Below are 18,260 nucleotides of genomic sequence, written 5' to 3'. Positions count from 1 at the left end.
TGCCTGGTTCCGAAAGTGGGAAAAAGGACAGAGATTCCTTGGGATTTCCCGGGTGTTGTGAAACTTTCGATGCCTGCTAGTTATACTAGTTCAGCAGAGGGTGTCGGCGAACATGAAGTAATAAATAACAAAATAAAATGTTAAATAATTCAACTTAACTTCGGGACGAAGTTCCTTAAAGTGGGGAAGTATGTAATGTCCCTTAATAATAAATAATAAATAATAAATAATAATAATAATAAATAATATAATATTAAAATACAAGAAAATAAATAAAAAATAGTAATAGTAAATAAATAATAAAGAATAAGAAAATAATAAACAACAATACTAAAGCTCTAAAAATATAAATAAAAATAAACAAAAAATAGTAAAAATCACTAAAGCTATCAAAAAGTAAAAAAAAGAAATAAAACAAGAACACAGTGAAAATCAGTAAAGCTATCAAAAAGTAAAAACAAAAGAAATAAAACAAGAAAGCAGTAAAGTTGCATGTTGACACATGGAGTGTGTGCATGTGGTTCCCCTTCCAATGTTTGCTCTATTTAATAGATGGTGAGGAAGATGAGAGACATTCCATCATTCCATGATTCCATCATCCATTCTCTTGGGAGAATAGTGTTGTGAGACAAAGGATTCCCTAGCAGTAGTACGTTGATTGACGGCTCGGGGGTGGTCAATTGTAGCAAAATTTGTGCAATTGAGCCTACAGTTGGGTGGAGAGTCGTCCCCAAGACTTTGTTGCAGTTAGCAGAATTCAACTAGCGTTCAACCCCGAAATCACAAGTGAGAAACATCATCACCACAGGTAAGTTGTCTCTACTCATATTTTTGAAATTTGATGTTAATTAGTTGATAAATTGTGTGTTGATTATAAATCGCATGATTAATCTAATTAATTACATGTTTTTATTTCGAGGTTGTTACACTAACAACAAGCAAAATTTGCAACAGAATATAGATCATTTTATACCCTCACCCCCCCTCCTCCGATGTCCACTTGAGATCTGGACCGAGGTTAACCTCCTTCAAACTGCTTGAGGTTGATAATGAAAGTAAGTATTCAGCAGTGGAATGTGTTCCTGTAATTTTGCAATATGTTAACAAAGAGCATCTATTTCATCCATTTTCCCGTGATAGTTTTTGTAGCATCGGATGTGTTCTAGCCACGAAATTCGGTGGAGAGGCTAAAATACATGAGATCTCCAAAACCCAGAAATCGTTTCTGGAAATTCCACCTATAGATGCCTTAATTAGATTATTAACCTGTTTTTAAAAATTTCCTAAGTCTAAACTTAGGTAATATGGTTAATTAATCAAAATTAATTAAGTCAAGGTGCGAATCATCTAGAAACTTACACGAATCGACTTCAAGATAATCCTAGCCCTTGCTTAAATTTAATCTTGGCCGTTGGAGACCCAACAGAAGATTATAAGAAGAAGTCGATGGGCACTTGGAGAAGAGACACCAAAAGTTTGATTTCCTTGGCAGATCGATTTCCAGAGAGCAGCAGTAGTTGTCGGAGAGCCAGAAATCAAAGCAGAGAGTGAGGCTGGAGGAAGATTTCCAGATCCAATGAGTGCATTTTCGGAGAGACAGAAGTACCACAGTGAGGCTAACACACGGGATGTGCAAAAGCCTCTAGAGGGCAGTTCGATTTAGCTGGAGAGAAGCTGAGTTTCAGTTCCAGAGGCCGGGAAAGGGTTCCAGAAGGCCGGAGAGACAGTTTCTCAGCTAGTGGCAAACAGGACAGCTATAGGAGCAGTTGATTCAGGCTGAGCATGGCAGATACTGCGCTAGGGTGACGCAAGCCAGCACAGAGGCAGTTTGGACAGCTCACTTGGAGCTACAGTCAAAGCCCGGATTTGCCTGTGGGGTGAGGAAAATTCCTCACTAGAATTTTGCCAGTATTTTTCTCTATAGGATTGCCAGATTTGGCATCCAGATTATTGTACTCAGAATTTCACTGCTGCATAATAATAAAACCCTCAGTTGTTGCATCGGTTTTCCCAAGTTGGGTTTTTCTGGGGACATTTGTCCAAAAATAACGGTGTCATTTTTATTGTGTGCGCACTAGTATTTTCTCAGTTTCCAATGCTATTATTTCCGTAGTATTTTATTTGTGAAGGTTGCAGTGTGATTTATTTAGTATTTGTCGTAGCAAATAAATTGTTAAAATTAATTAACAATTAGAAGAATAATTTCCAGTTGCTGCAATAGGATTCCAATTTTGGAATTTTCACATGGTATCAAAGCGTGAGTGATCAGCCAAAAAGCTCAGAAGCGGAGAAGAGAATTACGTTGCTCAGTGGGAGTGGCAGACCAAAATTCTTGAGGCAGCGCTGTTCCTTGACAGGTCGGTCGAGTTGCTAGGGCAAGAATTCGATTTTCAGTTGCAGGCATGTAGAAAAGTCAAATTGCCCGGGATTGTGATTCCAACAGTCCAAGGGAGCAGTTGCAGCTCAGATTTTTGGTTGGACGCAAAGGGTTTTGCAGCTACAGAACCAATGTCGGGTGGAAGAAAAAAGCACACACAACAAAGGGAAAATTTCTCTCAGGGAACTTCGAGTCTCAGAAGTTCGATTTTCCAGTAGTAGCTAACAGATTTGCGCATTCCAAGAGGGAGCGTGAGTAGCAGAGCAGCAACCGATCTAAAGGAAAGAGGGAGTTTTCGATAGATCAGAGATGGCCACAGCAGGGCTTAAAGATCAAGATAGGTTGGAGGGTTCCACCAACTATGTCATCTGGAAGGCCAGGATGTCCTTCCTGTTGGATGAATATGGCCTGAAGCTCTACATAGACAGTGTTGTGGCAGTTCCCCAGGATGTGGATCAACTAAAAGAATACAGGAAGGAAATGGCAAAGGTGAAGCGGTTGATCCTGGATGGAGCCCAGGACCATATAGTCTCACACATAGTTGGCAAGGACACTGCCAAAGAGATGTGGGATGCTCTCTCCACGCTATATCAGGGCACTTCCGAGCAACGGAAGATGTTCCTGGAAGAAAAGTTGAGATGCATCAGGATGCAGAAGGGGGAAGGCATAGATCCCTTCCTCACCAGGATTCAGGAGGTCCGAGACCAGCTTGTAGTTGTTGGGGCAGCACCTCAACCAATAGAGCTAGTGAGAATGGCACTGAACACCAAGTTTTTGTCCAAAGTATATTGGGCAGAGACAAAGCTACCAGAATGGGACAAGATGCGATCAGACTTGCCGCACCAAGAGTTGAGTCAAGCTTTGTTAAAGAGCTCCATCAGTGGCAGCAGTAGTAGCGGATCGAAGGTGGTGAAGGAGGAGGAGAATGTGGCCCTCGCATCAAAGGGTCCCATTCAGGCGCAGGGTGAACAAAGAAGGAAGAAGGACCTATCTAAGGTCAAGTGCTTCAGGTATGGCAAGTTTGGCCACTACAATACTCAGTGTCCTCTCAGGAAAAAGGACAAACAAGAGAAACAGGACCAGGCAACAGCACATTCTGAGATAGATCGGTTGTCCTCCAAGTTGGAGGAAGACTTCGCGATGATGCTAGCCATACCTCCAAGAGTGAGGTGGGGTGACTTGGAGTTATAACCCCAGAGAGCTACAGAGTTTGAGCAGGGCCATTGAGGATTCCACCTCATGGATCACTACCTTGCTACGGGGGCCCACAGTATTCGGTAGTACGATGGATCAGTGGCAGATGATGCAATCAGTACCAAAATGACAGTTGCAGACTAGTAGCAGTCATATGTTGAGGAGCGCAATGCAGTGTTGGTAGCAGAGCAGGTGGCTCAGTAGCAGAGTCAGCAGCAGCGCAAAGTCTTCAGTGGCAGTGCAGATGCTAGTAGCAGTCAGAGATTCGGGAGACAGATGCATCATACTAAACACGAATGATTCAATATTTTCAATGCTTCTCAGTTGCAGTTGCAGCAGCAACAGATGAGAGGGAGTTGTAGTGCAAATACAGAGTTGACAACAATATAGCAATGTCAACAGCAGCACAGATGCAACATCAAAGTTGCGCAGTAGTTGGTGGGAAACAGCAGCCAGACATCAGCAGTGTAATAAGAGGTGATACAGAGACCGGGTATTGTGGTAGAATGTGCAGCACTAGAGAGAACACAGTCCTCGCTAAGAGAGAGTGTTAGTTTCTGTAGCATCAGATGTGTTCTAGCCACGAAATTTGGTGGAGAGGCTAAAATACATGAGATCTCCAAAACCCAGAAATCGTTTCTGGAAATTCCACCTAGAGATGGCTTAATTAGATTATTAACCAGTTTTTAAATATTTCCTAAGTCTAAACTTAGGGAATATGATTAATTAATTAGAATTAATTAAGTCAAGGTGCGAATCATTTGGAAACTCGCACGAATCAACTTCAAGATGATCCTAGCCCTTGATTACGATTTAATCTTGTTCGTTGGAGACCCAACACAGGATTATAGGAAGAATTTGATGGGCACTTGGAGAAGAGACACTAGAAGTTCGATTTCCTTGGCAGATGGATTTCCAAAGAACAACAGCAGCTGTCGAAGAGCCAAAAATTGAAGCAAAGAGTGAGGCGCAGTGACAGTGAGGTTGGAGGAAGATTTCGAGATCTAGCGAGTGCATTTGCAGAGAGGCAAAAGTACCACAGTGAGGCTGACGCAAGGGCTGCACAGAAGCCTCTAGAGGGCAGTTTGATTTAGCTGGAGAGAACCCGAGTTTCAGTTCTAGAGGCCGAAAAAGGGTTCCAGAAGGCCAGAGAGATATTTTCTCAACCAATGGCAAACAGGACGACTACAAGAGCAATTGATTCAGGCTAAGTGTGGCAGATACTGCGGTAGGGTGACGCAAGCCAACGTAGAGGTAATTTGAACGGCTCACTTCGCGCTGTAGTCAGAACACAGATTTCACTGTGGAGTGGAGAAAATTCCTCACTAGAATTTTGTCAGTATTTTTCTATGTAGGATAGCCAAATTCGGCATCCAGATTATTGTACTTAGAATTTCTCACTGCTGCATAATAATAAAGTCCTCAGCTGTTCCGCCGGTTTTCCCAAGTTGGGTTTTTTCGGGGACATTTATCCAAAAATAACGGTGTCATTTTCATTGTGCGTGTGCTAGTATTTTCTCAATTTCCAGTGCTATTATTTCCGCAGTATTTTATTTGTGAAGGTTGCAGTGTGATTTATTCAGTATTTGTCATAGCAAATCAATTGTTAAAATAAATTAACAATTAGAAGAATAATTTCCAGTTGCTGCAATAGAATTCCAGTTTTGGAATTTTCACATCTTGGTGATCTGACCAACGTTGCACGAAGCGGGGATGAAGTGGGGACGTTTTTTGGAAGCGGGGATGCAGAAGTGTCATATCCCAAAAATCGAGAAAGCGAAGTGTCTAGGAAGCGTCTACTCTATATATATATATATATATATATATTATTTTTTTCATTTACAGTAAAAAAACATCCAAAATACCAAATTAGTTGTAGAAGACATGAAAACATGCATATTTTTACATAAATCAAGATAGACATGGCATCCAGTGTACATCAATGATTAATTATTCCAGCATCAACTATCTACAATCTAGATTCCTCTTCTCTTGTCTAGCCTTTGCCTTTACTTCAATTCTATAGGGATTTTAGTCAACATTGCCTAATTTTGATCAAACAGCTTAATCCAAGCCTTATAATATGGTAGAGAAAGCTTAACATGCCTAATCAATGATTTTGACTTGAGTGAAGGGTACATAATTGCTAAGGCCATGACAAAGGAGTTCAACAATCAATAACACCAACACTAGGGTACATATAGGGCTTGTTGCTCTTGATTAAATGCCAATCACATGCCCTCATACATGATATAATCCAATGAAGCACCACAATCCTATTGATCCTGAAAATTGTTAAGTCTGTTGAATTTTGAATGGGACATGAAATTCTATTTTCTCCATATGAAGTCTAATGAGGTTGGAACCACTCTTAAACATCCTAAGTCATTTCATGGTAATGTTAAAAATTTAAGTAAAAGGATGGAAATGAAAGACAAAGGAGAATGTCACTTTTACTTTAAGAATTTAACATTACCATTAGGGAGCATCAAGGGGCACCTTGGGAGTATTCAGAGAGTGTAGTTCCTCACATAACAGTTCGAAATTTTCAAAAAACAAAACAATTCCTGCGGAACCGTCCACCTTCTCTCGGATCCGCTCACGATCCGCTGTGGATACACACCCAAACCTCCACAGATCTGCACCTGATCCTTTCCAAATCCGCGGATCGGGTAGTAGGAACCATGGATCAAGCAGTAGGAATCGCGGATTGGCCCCCCATAGATCCAATTTTGCAGGAATCGCCAAAAAAAGAGGAACCGCGGATCCGATTTTCCGATCCACGGTTCCGCCGAAGGATCTATGGCGAATCTGTACGGGACGCGGATCTGCCTTTGGATCCTTGGGGGGGGGGGATGGTTCCTGTAGCACTGGATCTAACCCTTCAGACTTTGAATCTCTTCCATCACATGCACACTTGTTTCCATTTGCTTTTGTTGTCACATATTCATCATCATCATGTCTATTTGGAGAGTCTCCATTTGCTCCATCAGTTGAACAATTTGATCTGTGCATTTGCAATTGTTGGTTCGTTCTCTATCATTGTTTCCACGGGCTTTCATTTTTCCCCGTCTCATCTTTCCCTTCAATCCCGAGAAACTGGGTACCTGTTTCAATGCACCACACTGTCACCTCCCTACCTTCTTATTTAGTCATCCCCACTATCTCCTTTGTTTCTCAGCTAGTGCTATTACCCTCCAAGAAAGTCAAACTACCGTGCTCTCTATCCTTCAATTCACCTCTATCTAGCTTTGTCATTCAATGCAAAATCAGTTAAAGCTCCACATAATTATTGAAGGCTTGAATTATGAGTGTGACTTGTTCCCCAAAATCAATCCAAGAGCGGTGAATAAGCCCCATCCCTAGCCACATGGAGTCATAGGTCCTTCAATCGTTGGGTCATGGAGTCATAGGTCCTTCAATCGTTGGGTCCTGTGCTCATCTCGATGAAGCGTCCAGGCCTTCATTCCTGTAGATACATTCAGACTATTCATCCAACAGACATGCAAATAGATTATTCCAAGCAACTTACAATCTTGAAGACCAACTTGGAGTATAAAAGGCTTAACAGAGGAGGATGGCACACCAAAGCCGATTATGGCTCCACAGAACTGGCCATATTCGGTGGCCAATCCCAAAGTTTACCGTCACTAGAGTGTCTCTCAAATTGGTAACCCTCGGCTTACTATTAAACAACATTCTTTGTGTTTCACCCTGCTGCCTCCAAATCCCACATGAGTGCAGAGTTAGGGTTGAATGTTGGTTCATAATTGCTACGCTTGCCTAAGCATTCGTCGTCAGAGTTGGGAATATGCTCACATCACTACTTATTGTCCTTAGGGTGGCGCCCTGTTGATAAGATATGGAGTGTTGTCTACCAGTTGCATGCATCCTAGTTGCTTAGGGCGCCACAATAGCCATCAGGCCCCCATCCCATTTTTTGTAGTGAGGGTTGTCACATTTATTAATCTGAGCTCGATACATCATGTTTTGTTATGATTATATAACTTTTTTTAATTATAACTAGATTTTGTGTTGTTCCAATTAGATCATGGCAAAGGGTGTTGGAAATTGTAACTAGGTTCGGTCTTCATAATGACCTATTAGTAAACATGACATTGTATACTATGTATAAAGAAATAAAAGAAAATTTTATTTATGTAAAGCATTGGTTTCATGCTCAAGTTTAGGTCAAAAGCATGTTCTTCATGTTCCCATTTGGACTCTTTGTATCAAAAGAAAATATTTAATTTGAGTCAAGAAAAGCCATTTGTTCCTCCAAGACCAAGTCAGCCCAATCAAGGTGAAGTCGGCCTAAGGGAAGGCGTTTCGAACCCTCAAGAAGGCTATAAATAAGAGGGACTTAGACTCATTTGGAACACTCTCCCAAGCAAGTTCGATCTGCAATAGCGAAGAAGGAAGAAGAGCATATAAGATTAGGAGAAAGAGAAATAAGTCAACAAAGGAAGGTCTCTTGGGAAAACTATCTTTTTTGTCCACATGTGCGAAGTATTCTAGGGTATTTGTGCAAGTTGCAGGGACCGAAATTGCAGGACGAAATTGCAGTGCGAAGTTGTAGTACGAAGTTGCAAGGCCGAAATAATAAGTTGCGGGTGGGGTAATTCTCGCAGATCTTGGAAGAATTGGTTCTTTGCAAAGAGATCTTGTTGTTGGCCTGGCTTGGCTTGGCTTGATACTAGGGAGGATCTTGGGTTTGGTCTTTGGGTCTTGGAAATCTCATTGTGAACAAATTCTATAAGAAGAGAAGCATTTTCCTGGGTTTTCCCCTTGGAGGGGTTTTGCCCTGGCTTGAAGCCTATATCTTGTGTACTTTGTCTTGTTGTGATCCTCATTGTTTTGGTAATTGTTTGATGAACAAAATCTAATAAATTAATAAAAGGCCAACATATATCACAAGTAATTATCAAGTTTAGGAAAATCATCTATAATCTCTAAGTCTCCTAATTTTCCAACAAAGAGCACCTTCCCAATACTCCATCTACTTTTACTGTTTACATACCCGGCCAGTAGTTGGCAGGCCTGATTAGCACATTTGTCCGCTTCTTTGTTTTGAGTTTTCAAGATATGGAAATACTCCTTTAGAGGAATTTCATCAAGCAGCCTTCTTATTCTATTTAATAGGTTCCCCAAGTGCTTATCATGGGGAGAGGTTCCATTGAATAGGTGTTATATGGTTAGAAGGGAATCTCCCAAAATTCTGAATCCTGATATTGGTCACCTGTGAGGTTCTGCCCAGAATCAGACCTTGTAACAAGCCATGCAATTCCATTTGATTGTTTGTCATTGATTCAAGACCCCAGGCATACGTCTTGAGTCTTGACCAGTTTTCCTACCCCTCCCACTCCTGCCACCCCTGAAAAAATTCCTTTCGCTGCAACCCTATATTTTTTACTCATTATTTATGAAAATTGGTCTGCTGAGATTGCCATTTTGATAAGCATCTCATGTAGAGTTAACACTCCTTGTTAAAGTTGCTTTATTCTAAAAACAACTGATGATCAATGCTATAATGGCAGCACAGATTGACTATAGCCATAGGATGCTGTGTAAGTTAATTGATCGTTGTGTAAATTTACAAATCCATGAACACTAAAAAACACAACCTAGTGGTTGAGTATCTCGTAATATCGAAACAGTTAACTGCAGATTTCTATATTATGCAATAAACATGTTGTGGGAAGTGTTGTTACAGGAATCACAGAAGTCTATCATGGAAGCAATTGAGTACCACAATGGTTCATTACGCAATTATTACAATATTGCAAAGGCAATATGAATCTGTCAAAGATCACAATTATCAGCAGCAGAACTAGAACTCATAACATGCCATAGTGGATCCTTTCAAGAGACTTGTGGAATTCAACCCCTGTTGTTGGAAGCTTGAACGAGTTGCAACTCATCAACATGGAAAATGAGAATCCATGTGATTATTATTGTTATTTATGGTTGACAGTTTACTTTTATTTATGGTAAGTGCAGCATTTGATTCCCCCCTTAATGGTGATTAAGGGCATGATATGGGAGGTGTTAGCACCCATATTGGACTCAAAATCCAACTTGAGTGCCTAATCTATTTTGTTTGTGGGTACATTACAAAATGAATTGGCTGGTCAATCCATTGACGAGGCATCAATTGTTTGTGAGTGCCTTTTCAGGATTGACACATGATGGCATGTTTTGCTATTCAGGGGCTTTGGGTAGGACAAGTTCTTGAGCATGTCAAATAAAAATAAATCTGATGGACAGAGTTTTCAGTACATCAGGTGCCCCATACTTGCAGGGTTCAGTGCAGTGTGCAGAGAAAGTATGGGAGATCAAACACTCCCAAAGGGTATGGCTAGTTGGTTTTCATAGATTTCTATTTTGGGGGATCTAATCATAGTTTTGAATATCCTTTGAGGAGATGTGCATGGATTTCAAATTTGAGACAAATCTGAGAAGCAGTTATTTTCAGAAATTCCCATATTTGGCTAAGTGTGAGAGTGCTTTGATTAACTAGATGATTGCATATTTGAGGACCCAATTAGGAGATTTGCCTATATGGTTCAAGTTTCAGTTGATTCCAAGATGGTGCAATTTTTATCAAAGTGACCTGATACCTAGTATGGCATACAACACCAATTAGATTTCAAGATATCCTCAGCACGTTGAAATTTCAGACACTGGTTGCATTTTGGCATGGTTGAGACACGTGAGGGTACACTTGGTGAGCCCAAATTGAGTTTACTTGCTAGTTTGGGATGTTATGAGCCTTGTGAGGTTCTCATATGACCTTAGATAGCATGCCCTCCTTGATAAGTTTCCTTGCATCTTATTTGAGCCTCTGCTATTTCTAAGTGTTTCATACCTAAAGAAAATTAGCCTAGCCCACCATATTATCCCCTGTACCCAAAAGAGGCCATGGGAAATCCTCAGATCAGAAAAGACAGAAGCAGAAGCCTTAGCAGAACTCACTTAATGGGTCAAAACAATAACCTATTTCCACTATAAACAGAAACATTATAAGTATGGTTACTGTGTAATTAATAAGCATGTGCAAATTAAAGTTACCAATGTCATACAGGGCAGAAATGCTGATTAGTTCCAACTGGGACATCATATCCACTGTCAGCTAGTAGGTCCTTGGTATATTGGAATATATTGTATTTTCAAATTTAATGTAGTGCATTCATCATTTATATGCAACGGTTGGGTAAGCTTTAGTAGGAAGTTCCGAAGTAGTGTTTTTCTCCCGGTGTAATCAACTTGATTTCAATACCAAAAGTGATAAACATATGCTGCATCAATGAATACAATATCTAATTTTGCAGAATTTACTAGATCCAGTTGCATAACTGCCGAGTATCAGCCACATTCCCCAACGGTAGTGAACAATAAAAGCACTAGAGCTGAGCAGCAGGTGAAATAGTGGATTATCTCCTTTAAAACAACCTGCAGCCATCTTTCTCTTCTTTTCTTTTTGCTTTCTTTTAAAGAGTAAATTGTCAACTTCGATGAGCTTATTGAAGACCTTCCACTACAAGTATCCTTACTAGCCTATTTATAACATATAATCCATACAAATAACTCACCTATTTGCTGTTCCAATCTAAGTAAATAATAACTTATGGAAGTAATTTAAGCAAAGAAATTGGACATTTTCATACAAGCAAAAAATGGAGTCGAAAAATCCAAACAACATGAAAAATCAAGGCAATACAAGGTTTCTTTCTTACAGCATAATAATATGGAAATGTGCCTGGAACAAAATTACTGGAATATGGCAGTGTTACAACAAAGCACATAGATCTTTTATTAAGACCCAGCAACAAAGATCAAAGTATTTATATGTTAATGGTCTAAGGCTGCAAAACATTTGTGATGCATATACCATACTAAAAAAATGATCTTACGGCATGCTCCAACCAATGAAAGCATTCAATTGGACCAAATATTACCAGAATGAGAGCAACAGTTCAAGCCAGTTTGGCACTTGTTCAAAAGCGGTTAATTTCAGCAAAAATCCACCCCAGACAAAGTGATCAGAATTACTGCATGCAGTATGTTCAGTTTGCTACCAAAAGTACAGAATAAATAGAGCGCTGAAAAACAATATACCAGATACAGAAAGAAAAACCGCAAGTGTTGAGCATAAAACTAATAAAAATACATGGAGAAATAGATGGCATTTCGAGAAAAAAAACACACAAATGTAAGTCATCGAACCAGAAATAAGTTAATAACATTGGGAACAACAAATGTTTAGGATCTGGTGATCACAAATTATCTGTGCAATTCACTAGACCAAAACTGCAAAATGTAGGAAAGGTGAATGGTTAACAGAAAATTAGTGTAAAACATATTCAACTTCTGAATATTTTTGGCAGAAAAACACAAATGCCAGGCATCACATTTAAAGATAGCATGACGAAAACAATAATATCTTTCAATTTTAGGAACCCACGTTACCAAATCCAAGTATCTCGAGTAACAACCAGAGCATAGGTCACCCTTGTTAACATTTAAACTTAACGCTTGAAAACTAATAAGATGTACCGACATTTTATAACATTTTCTAATAATATAACCAGATATACTCCACTTCGATTCCCCAGGATAAGTGGATGTTGTGCACTGACAATATTCAAATAAGTTGAGAAGGCAGTATAATGCCATAACGAAAGCTCTTGTGGACAGTTTTTGGATCAGCTATTGCCAACTTAGTTTTCTGCCAAAATAATCATTTTCCCAAAAAACGCAGATTCTCTTCACATTGACGACCATGTCAGAGATGCTGCTTCTCTTTGTCTACGTAGGGCAGGGTAGTCTGTATACTCAGACTGGCTGAATGACGTATCACCCTTTGTTCCGTGATGAAATATAAGATATATTTTCCAAAAAAGTAATGGAAATTGTCCGGATACATTGTAATCCTAAGAAGTGTCCACGGAGGCGGAGGGAGGAATTGTCTACGCAGGCAGAGGAATTGCCCGGATGGTCAAAGCGTCAAAAGTGGTTGGAATCCGGGCAAAAAAAATTTCAATAAATATTGCAGTAAAAGTATTTGAATTATGTTTTTTATGCTGGAAATGGATTCAGCGCCATAAAAAAAACTCTGGGCACCCAAAACTTTGAAATTTAACCGCTGTAACTAGATTTATAAAAATCTCCACCTGATTTTATCAAAATCTTACCCTGATTTTATCATCATACCAGAATTTCATTTCCATGATTTTCAGGGCAAAAAAGCAGTCTCGTTAGACTACTACCTAATCCTATGTCGCCACCAACAGTACATAACGATTGCTCCATTACTCCACTGGGCACTTTATTATTTAATTCATAAATGACTGATCAAGAACCAAGAAAAGTCGGGAATGTTGTGTCATCCACAGAAACAATTGATTCCAATATTAGATGGTACGACAATTACAACATGAGAAAATAAAGTGCGAAGAATGAGACTTTCTAAAGCTAAATGGAATGCAGCTTCATCACCATAAGCAATTCACCAAGGACCAGTAGACAAATCTCAGATAAAAATTGAACTCGCAGGGAAAATGTGTGTAAGTGGTAGAGAAAAACAAATCTCGTTTAGAAAATGCATCTTATATTTTATTAGAGAATACAAGAAAGCATACATCATTGGGCCAAGCTATAAGAATACTGCCCACTCCAATCTAGAGGACTTAGGTAGGAAGAGCCACCATGGCCGCAACATCAAGAGAACCTCCACCCTTTTCTGAAAATGCTCATGCTCATTCTAGCAGAAAACTGTGTTGCCAAAATTGACTTAAAAGCTTCAGGATGGCCCAAATTGAAACGGGTAGCATCTCCGTTAAATGTCACCTGACACAACAAAGAAGGAATTTCTGCAAAACTGATTTAATTTTTTCTGGATGGCCCATATTGAAACGGGTGGCATCCCCATTAGATGTCGCACGACATAATAAAGAAAGAAAGCTGGACCCCAAAACCCCCCAGAGTGGTCAACCTCGCAATCATTAAACTATTAAACCCCAACGCACATAAGCCTACTTCTCATTTATTAAAACTGTTAAAGGTCCCGGCTGCATAAAAGTGGGTAGGGCACATAAGCCTACTTCTCTTTTGTTAAAACTCTCGGAGAATGCAGAAGATATCTGAAAAGACTACTGTTAACCGCAACTTAGAGCTAACCAAAGAACCTGAAGAATTGAGTGCGTCTGGGAAGAAATCACGTCTTTGACCTAAATTTCAGGGATTTGAATCCCTTAGGTGGCTAAAACTCCATGTGAATGGAATTAGAGTCGGAGAAGATATACGCTATGAGGAAGGAAGTCTCAAGCTGAACCCTGAGAAGCCTCAATAAAGGCAAGGAAAGAGAAATTCATGTGCACCCACCTGCTACCACGGTATACACTTCTAAGAAACGAACTGATTACACAGATGTTAGTCTTGAATCCCGATATTCTTTTAAATGAAATAATATGGACCTATTTGACAAAACCCACTTATCAGATGCATCTTTACACTTGCAGAACCCAGATGGAATCAGGGTAGTTTCATACAATTGATGGCTAACAGGAAACATTTGGCAGACCCACCTCTACATTTTAAAACCCGAGTCCAAACAGATCCATGTCATGGTTTCTAAGGTCAAAGGATAGCGTTAGGATACCAAAAACAGCTGGAACCCGTTTACAGGAATGGGAGAAGCTCCAGCACAATGAAGCTATTCTGCGAATCTATCCAATTACAATATCTCGATTCCTTCACTGAAATTATCAGAACTTATCCCATATCTACATCCTAATTATATCAGTTAAAATTATTAGAGGTCAGCATTTCATGATTACATGGACTGATCAATAAGAAATGAAGGGTGCTTGTGTACCTTAATTCAAACAAACCATTGCAAACAAGCTTATCCAATCTAATGAAGCGCCCATACTTCCTTCTTCAAACTGACCTCTACCTTGTGGTTGGTTCAATCTGACTTTCCCTTCATTTATCGTGATGTTTAGAGGTTTAATCAGATAGGTTTAGGTTTATTAATTAATTGTGGGAGTCAGGCCTACAAGTAGCTTCTGTCTTATTGTAATACGAGCCCGATGATGCAAACGAGTATCATGTGCTGGAGATCACCAAGACATTTTGGATTTATGGGTCGCATTGTGATGCGTGAAGTGATTCGACTGTTTTGAGATCTCAGTATCACGCGGCCAGACACAGTGGATCATCAGATCCACCACATGGTTTACCTTTCCGGTCGTGCGAATAATACAATTGGATGGTTAATGGCCTAGAATGTTAAAACGGTTACCCGGTTTCAAGGTGATTCAATGCGACTTGAATGAGACCGTTCTATATTTTAATACTCCAGCCAAAAAGCACGAGGTGAATCCTGCATTTTTAAAACAAAAATCACTCGAATATTCGGAGACGGTTCAAAGCTCGTAAGACGTGCCGAAGGTGCAGTCTAGTTTTTTTGGCATATTTTCTCATGAAATTTGTCTAGAATTTTGCAGGTATTGAAGCCACCCTTAAACATTTGCAGGTATTGAAGCCACCAGTGTAGTGTTTAGGAGTTTTTCTAGGGGTTGAATTTATATGTAATTAAAAATATGTTTAGGGGTTTTTCTAGGGGTTGAATTCATATATAAAATCAAAAATATATTTTAAACAATTAAAAATTATATTTTGACCAAGAATGTTTTATGGAATTTTAGTCAAAAACTCTAAAACATATTATAATTAAGCAATGTTTTTCAAAAAATTGTAGATTAGACCTATAGTGGATCATGAATTCTAAATGAAACTCTACTAGAAAATTGAATATTGTGCAACGGTGAAAACACCCTAATCCTAGTCATTGGTTACAATCCATTAAGAGATATTTACTTACTAAAACATGGCACAGACATACAAAAGAGTGAGGACATGAATATATGTTCTAGTTATATATTATTATTTTGTTAGACACATTTTAGTCATTTTTCCTAAGCTAGTTTTACTCAAGTAAGTATCTTACCTTCACACTAGTAAGACTGAAACAATAAGTACTTTAAATGTTTAAAAATCATTGAAAACTAAGTCCTTACCTACCTTAGCAGAGCTTAAGACCAAGACCTTACCTAAACTTAAGTAAGACCGACATAATCGAGACCTTACCTGCAATAAACAAAGCTCAAGACTATGACCTCACTTGCCTAAGCAAAGCTAGCTTAGGTAAGACCTTTCAAGGCCAACCCTTTTACATAGATTAGTAATACCATGATCTTTCCCATAGCAAAAGTGTATCTTAGAATGCATTTACTTCAGTCTCACTTCCCATGCTTCACTCGCCTTTATCAATCGATGAATAAAGAAACAACTTAGATGTTCCAAATGACATGTCACATTTTAGCGAATGATGTTTACTTGATCATACAAAACATAGATTAGCATTATGTAGCCCAACAATTGATCCTCGTCTAGATAAAGGATCAAATTAAGTGCTACATGAATATTTTTAAATTGGAGATGGGATGTTTCTCTCCATTCTTTGTGAGGCAGAGATTTCTCTAGAATGGAATATATAATTTTTTGTCTTCTTCCTCCCCAATAAGTCGATAGTGTAAACCAGTGTGATACTTTGAGTAAATTGGGGTAAATATGGGATACATTAGTGTGAAAGCCTCTTCCTAAAAGCTCTTCCGAAATAGTGTTGGGGTATGATTGCTCTATGTGGTGTTCTCATCGGTGTAGAAATATGGGAAATGAGTAAAATCAAGTATAATACAAAGAATTGTGAGGAATAAGTGGATTTGTCTAGTCCAAACATCATTTTTTTGGTTAGATTTTATCCCTTCCCTATATTATATCTATACAAAAATAGATGCTTGTATGAGGAGTAATGGTATAGGGAGAAGAACATCAATGATGTTACCCAACTTTCATAAAATGGAAGTTGATTCCATAGGAAACATTGCGTTAAATTATCAACATAGATTGTTTAAGTTATCTCATTTACTTCCTTGAGATAGAAAGGAGGCTTGATTATGCTTACCTCACCTTAGAACAACAAAGGGTCCTTTGGGAAATAAGGTTTTTCTCACCTAGAAAGCCCTTGATCAACCCATCCAATAAGGCCCTACTCAACCTTCCTAACATGAATTCAACCATATATGGTCATTATCAACCCTCCATATGCTTAGAAATCCCTCAGTAACAAAGCAAAGTTAACCATAAAATGTCTTTGTAATGTCTTAATAAAATACAAATAAGCCTTCTCAAACCTTGTGTAGTAGAGTATTCCCTAAATATTAATTTATATCGTTAGATAATTAGAATATAAAGATATGTTCATTTTATTGTTTTAAGTTGTTAACTTATTTTCTAACACCCAATCACCTATCATTAATTAATGAGATAATAAGGAGATAACTTGATAATTGGAGGTTATCTTTATCTTAGCTAATAAAGAGATAGCTAAAGTAAACCCTCCATCTCCCTATCTTAACCCTATCTTAGCCAATAAAGAGAACATGACACCAAAAGGTTCTTGCAATGTCCACCTTACTGGAATTGAACAAGTATTCCAATGCCTTAATAAAGTATTCCTCAAATGGTGGACGAGCCTTCACAAGATTTATGTAACAAATCTAATATTCTAGCTCACTAACTCATTCACATCCGATTACATTTTGTTCATTAAAGAGATAATAAGGAAAGAACTCAATAAGTTATACTTTCTCAACATGGCATTGAAAAGTCATAAAGGGTGGATACTTTAAGAAATAAGTCGTTGTTTCTCAAGGCACTGAGGCTAAATATCATTAACATGTTAGCTTTGCCACCCTATCATAGTTAGTGTCAACTCTTTAAAACATCACCATGTGGTCTATGAACTTGAATAAATCACAAAGTTACTTAAAAACTTTAGAAGATATGAAAATAATGGTTTTATTGGCATCATTCATTTCCCTTCAAGTGTCATGTGATCCTTGAACACTATCAAATTTGATTTGAGGGTGTGTGTCTTGCATACAAGGAGTGAAAATGTAAAATTTAATTAATAGAGAAATGGGTAAACCACTGATATTTGGGGATTCACCAAGTAATAGACCATAATGATGATAAAAATCTTGAGTCATGAACACTATATTTAACTACAAAAAATTGTGAATAATTGTTTTACATTATGTTGTTGAAGAAAAACAAGTGACTTTGAGAGCCCGAGAGATGAATGAACCCGAGAAGATTAGAGAATGGAAGTCCACCTCAAAATATGACGCAGTAACCATTATTTGTGTAATATATTGATTTGGGTTGGATCATTATAATATTTGTCATCCATCTTGATGCTTTTAGAGTTGAAAAAATGGAGGAAACAACCCATAAGACCATTTTTATTGGTGGATCCCAGTTTGGCAAATTGTGCTCTTAAACCTTCTAGAAGTATCTTGAGGCATTAAATGGAATTTTTAGGGAGGTTATACTATGTCGCTTAATCATTGCCCCATTTTGCACTATTCTACACATAGATACCTTTCCAATAATGCAAAAATCACCCCAATCAGAGTTTGTATGCAAAAGTTATGCTTATAAGTGGACTTTCCTATTTTAACCACCATAATTTGAGAGGATGTCACATCAACTCCCATTGTTCATGGAAAAGGGACTATCCATGTGGCAATGATAAACATGACCCTAGAAGAGTCACTAT

At 38.5% G+C, this 18,260-nt stretch overlaps 1 protein-coding gene across 4 annotated transcripts in view; it reads right to left on the bottom strand.

Moving 5' to 3' along the window:
• The window catches only part of LOC149265710 (increased DNA methylation 2-like), a 106,769-nt gene extending 91,960 nt beyond the window's left edge, over positions 1 to 14,809 (bottom strand). The window contains exon 1 of one of the 4 annotated variants that reach the window (XM_089429706.1): positions 14,448 to 14,809. The gene's annotated coding sequence lies outside the window, so the exon portion shown is untranslated. The other 3 variants (XM_089429714.1, XM_089429718.1, XM_089429716.1) reach the window with 3 other exon arrangements.
• Between the last annotated feature and the right edge of the window lie 3,451 nt (positions 14,810 to 18,260).

Source organism: Pinus tabuliformis, chromosome 6 (assembly GCF_031772625.1).
Source record: "Pinus tabuliformis cultivar Carrire ecotype Pingquan chromosome 6, CPIR1, whole genome shotgun sequence".
Lineage (NCBI taxonomy): Eukaryota > Viridiplantae > Streptophyta > Pinopsida > Pinales > Pinaceae > Pinus > Pinus tabuliformis.
This window is presented reverse-complemented; position numbering and strand designations above follow the sequence as displayed.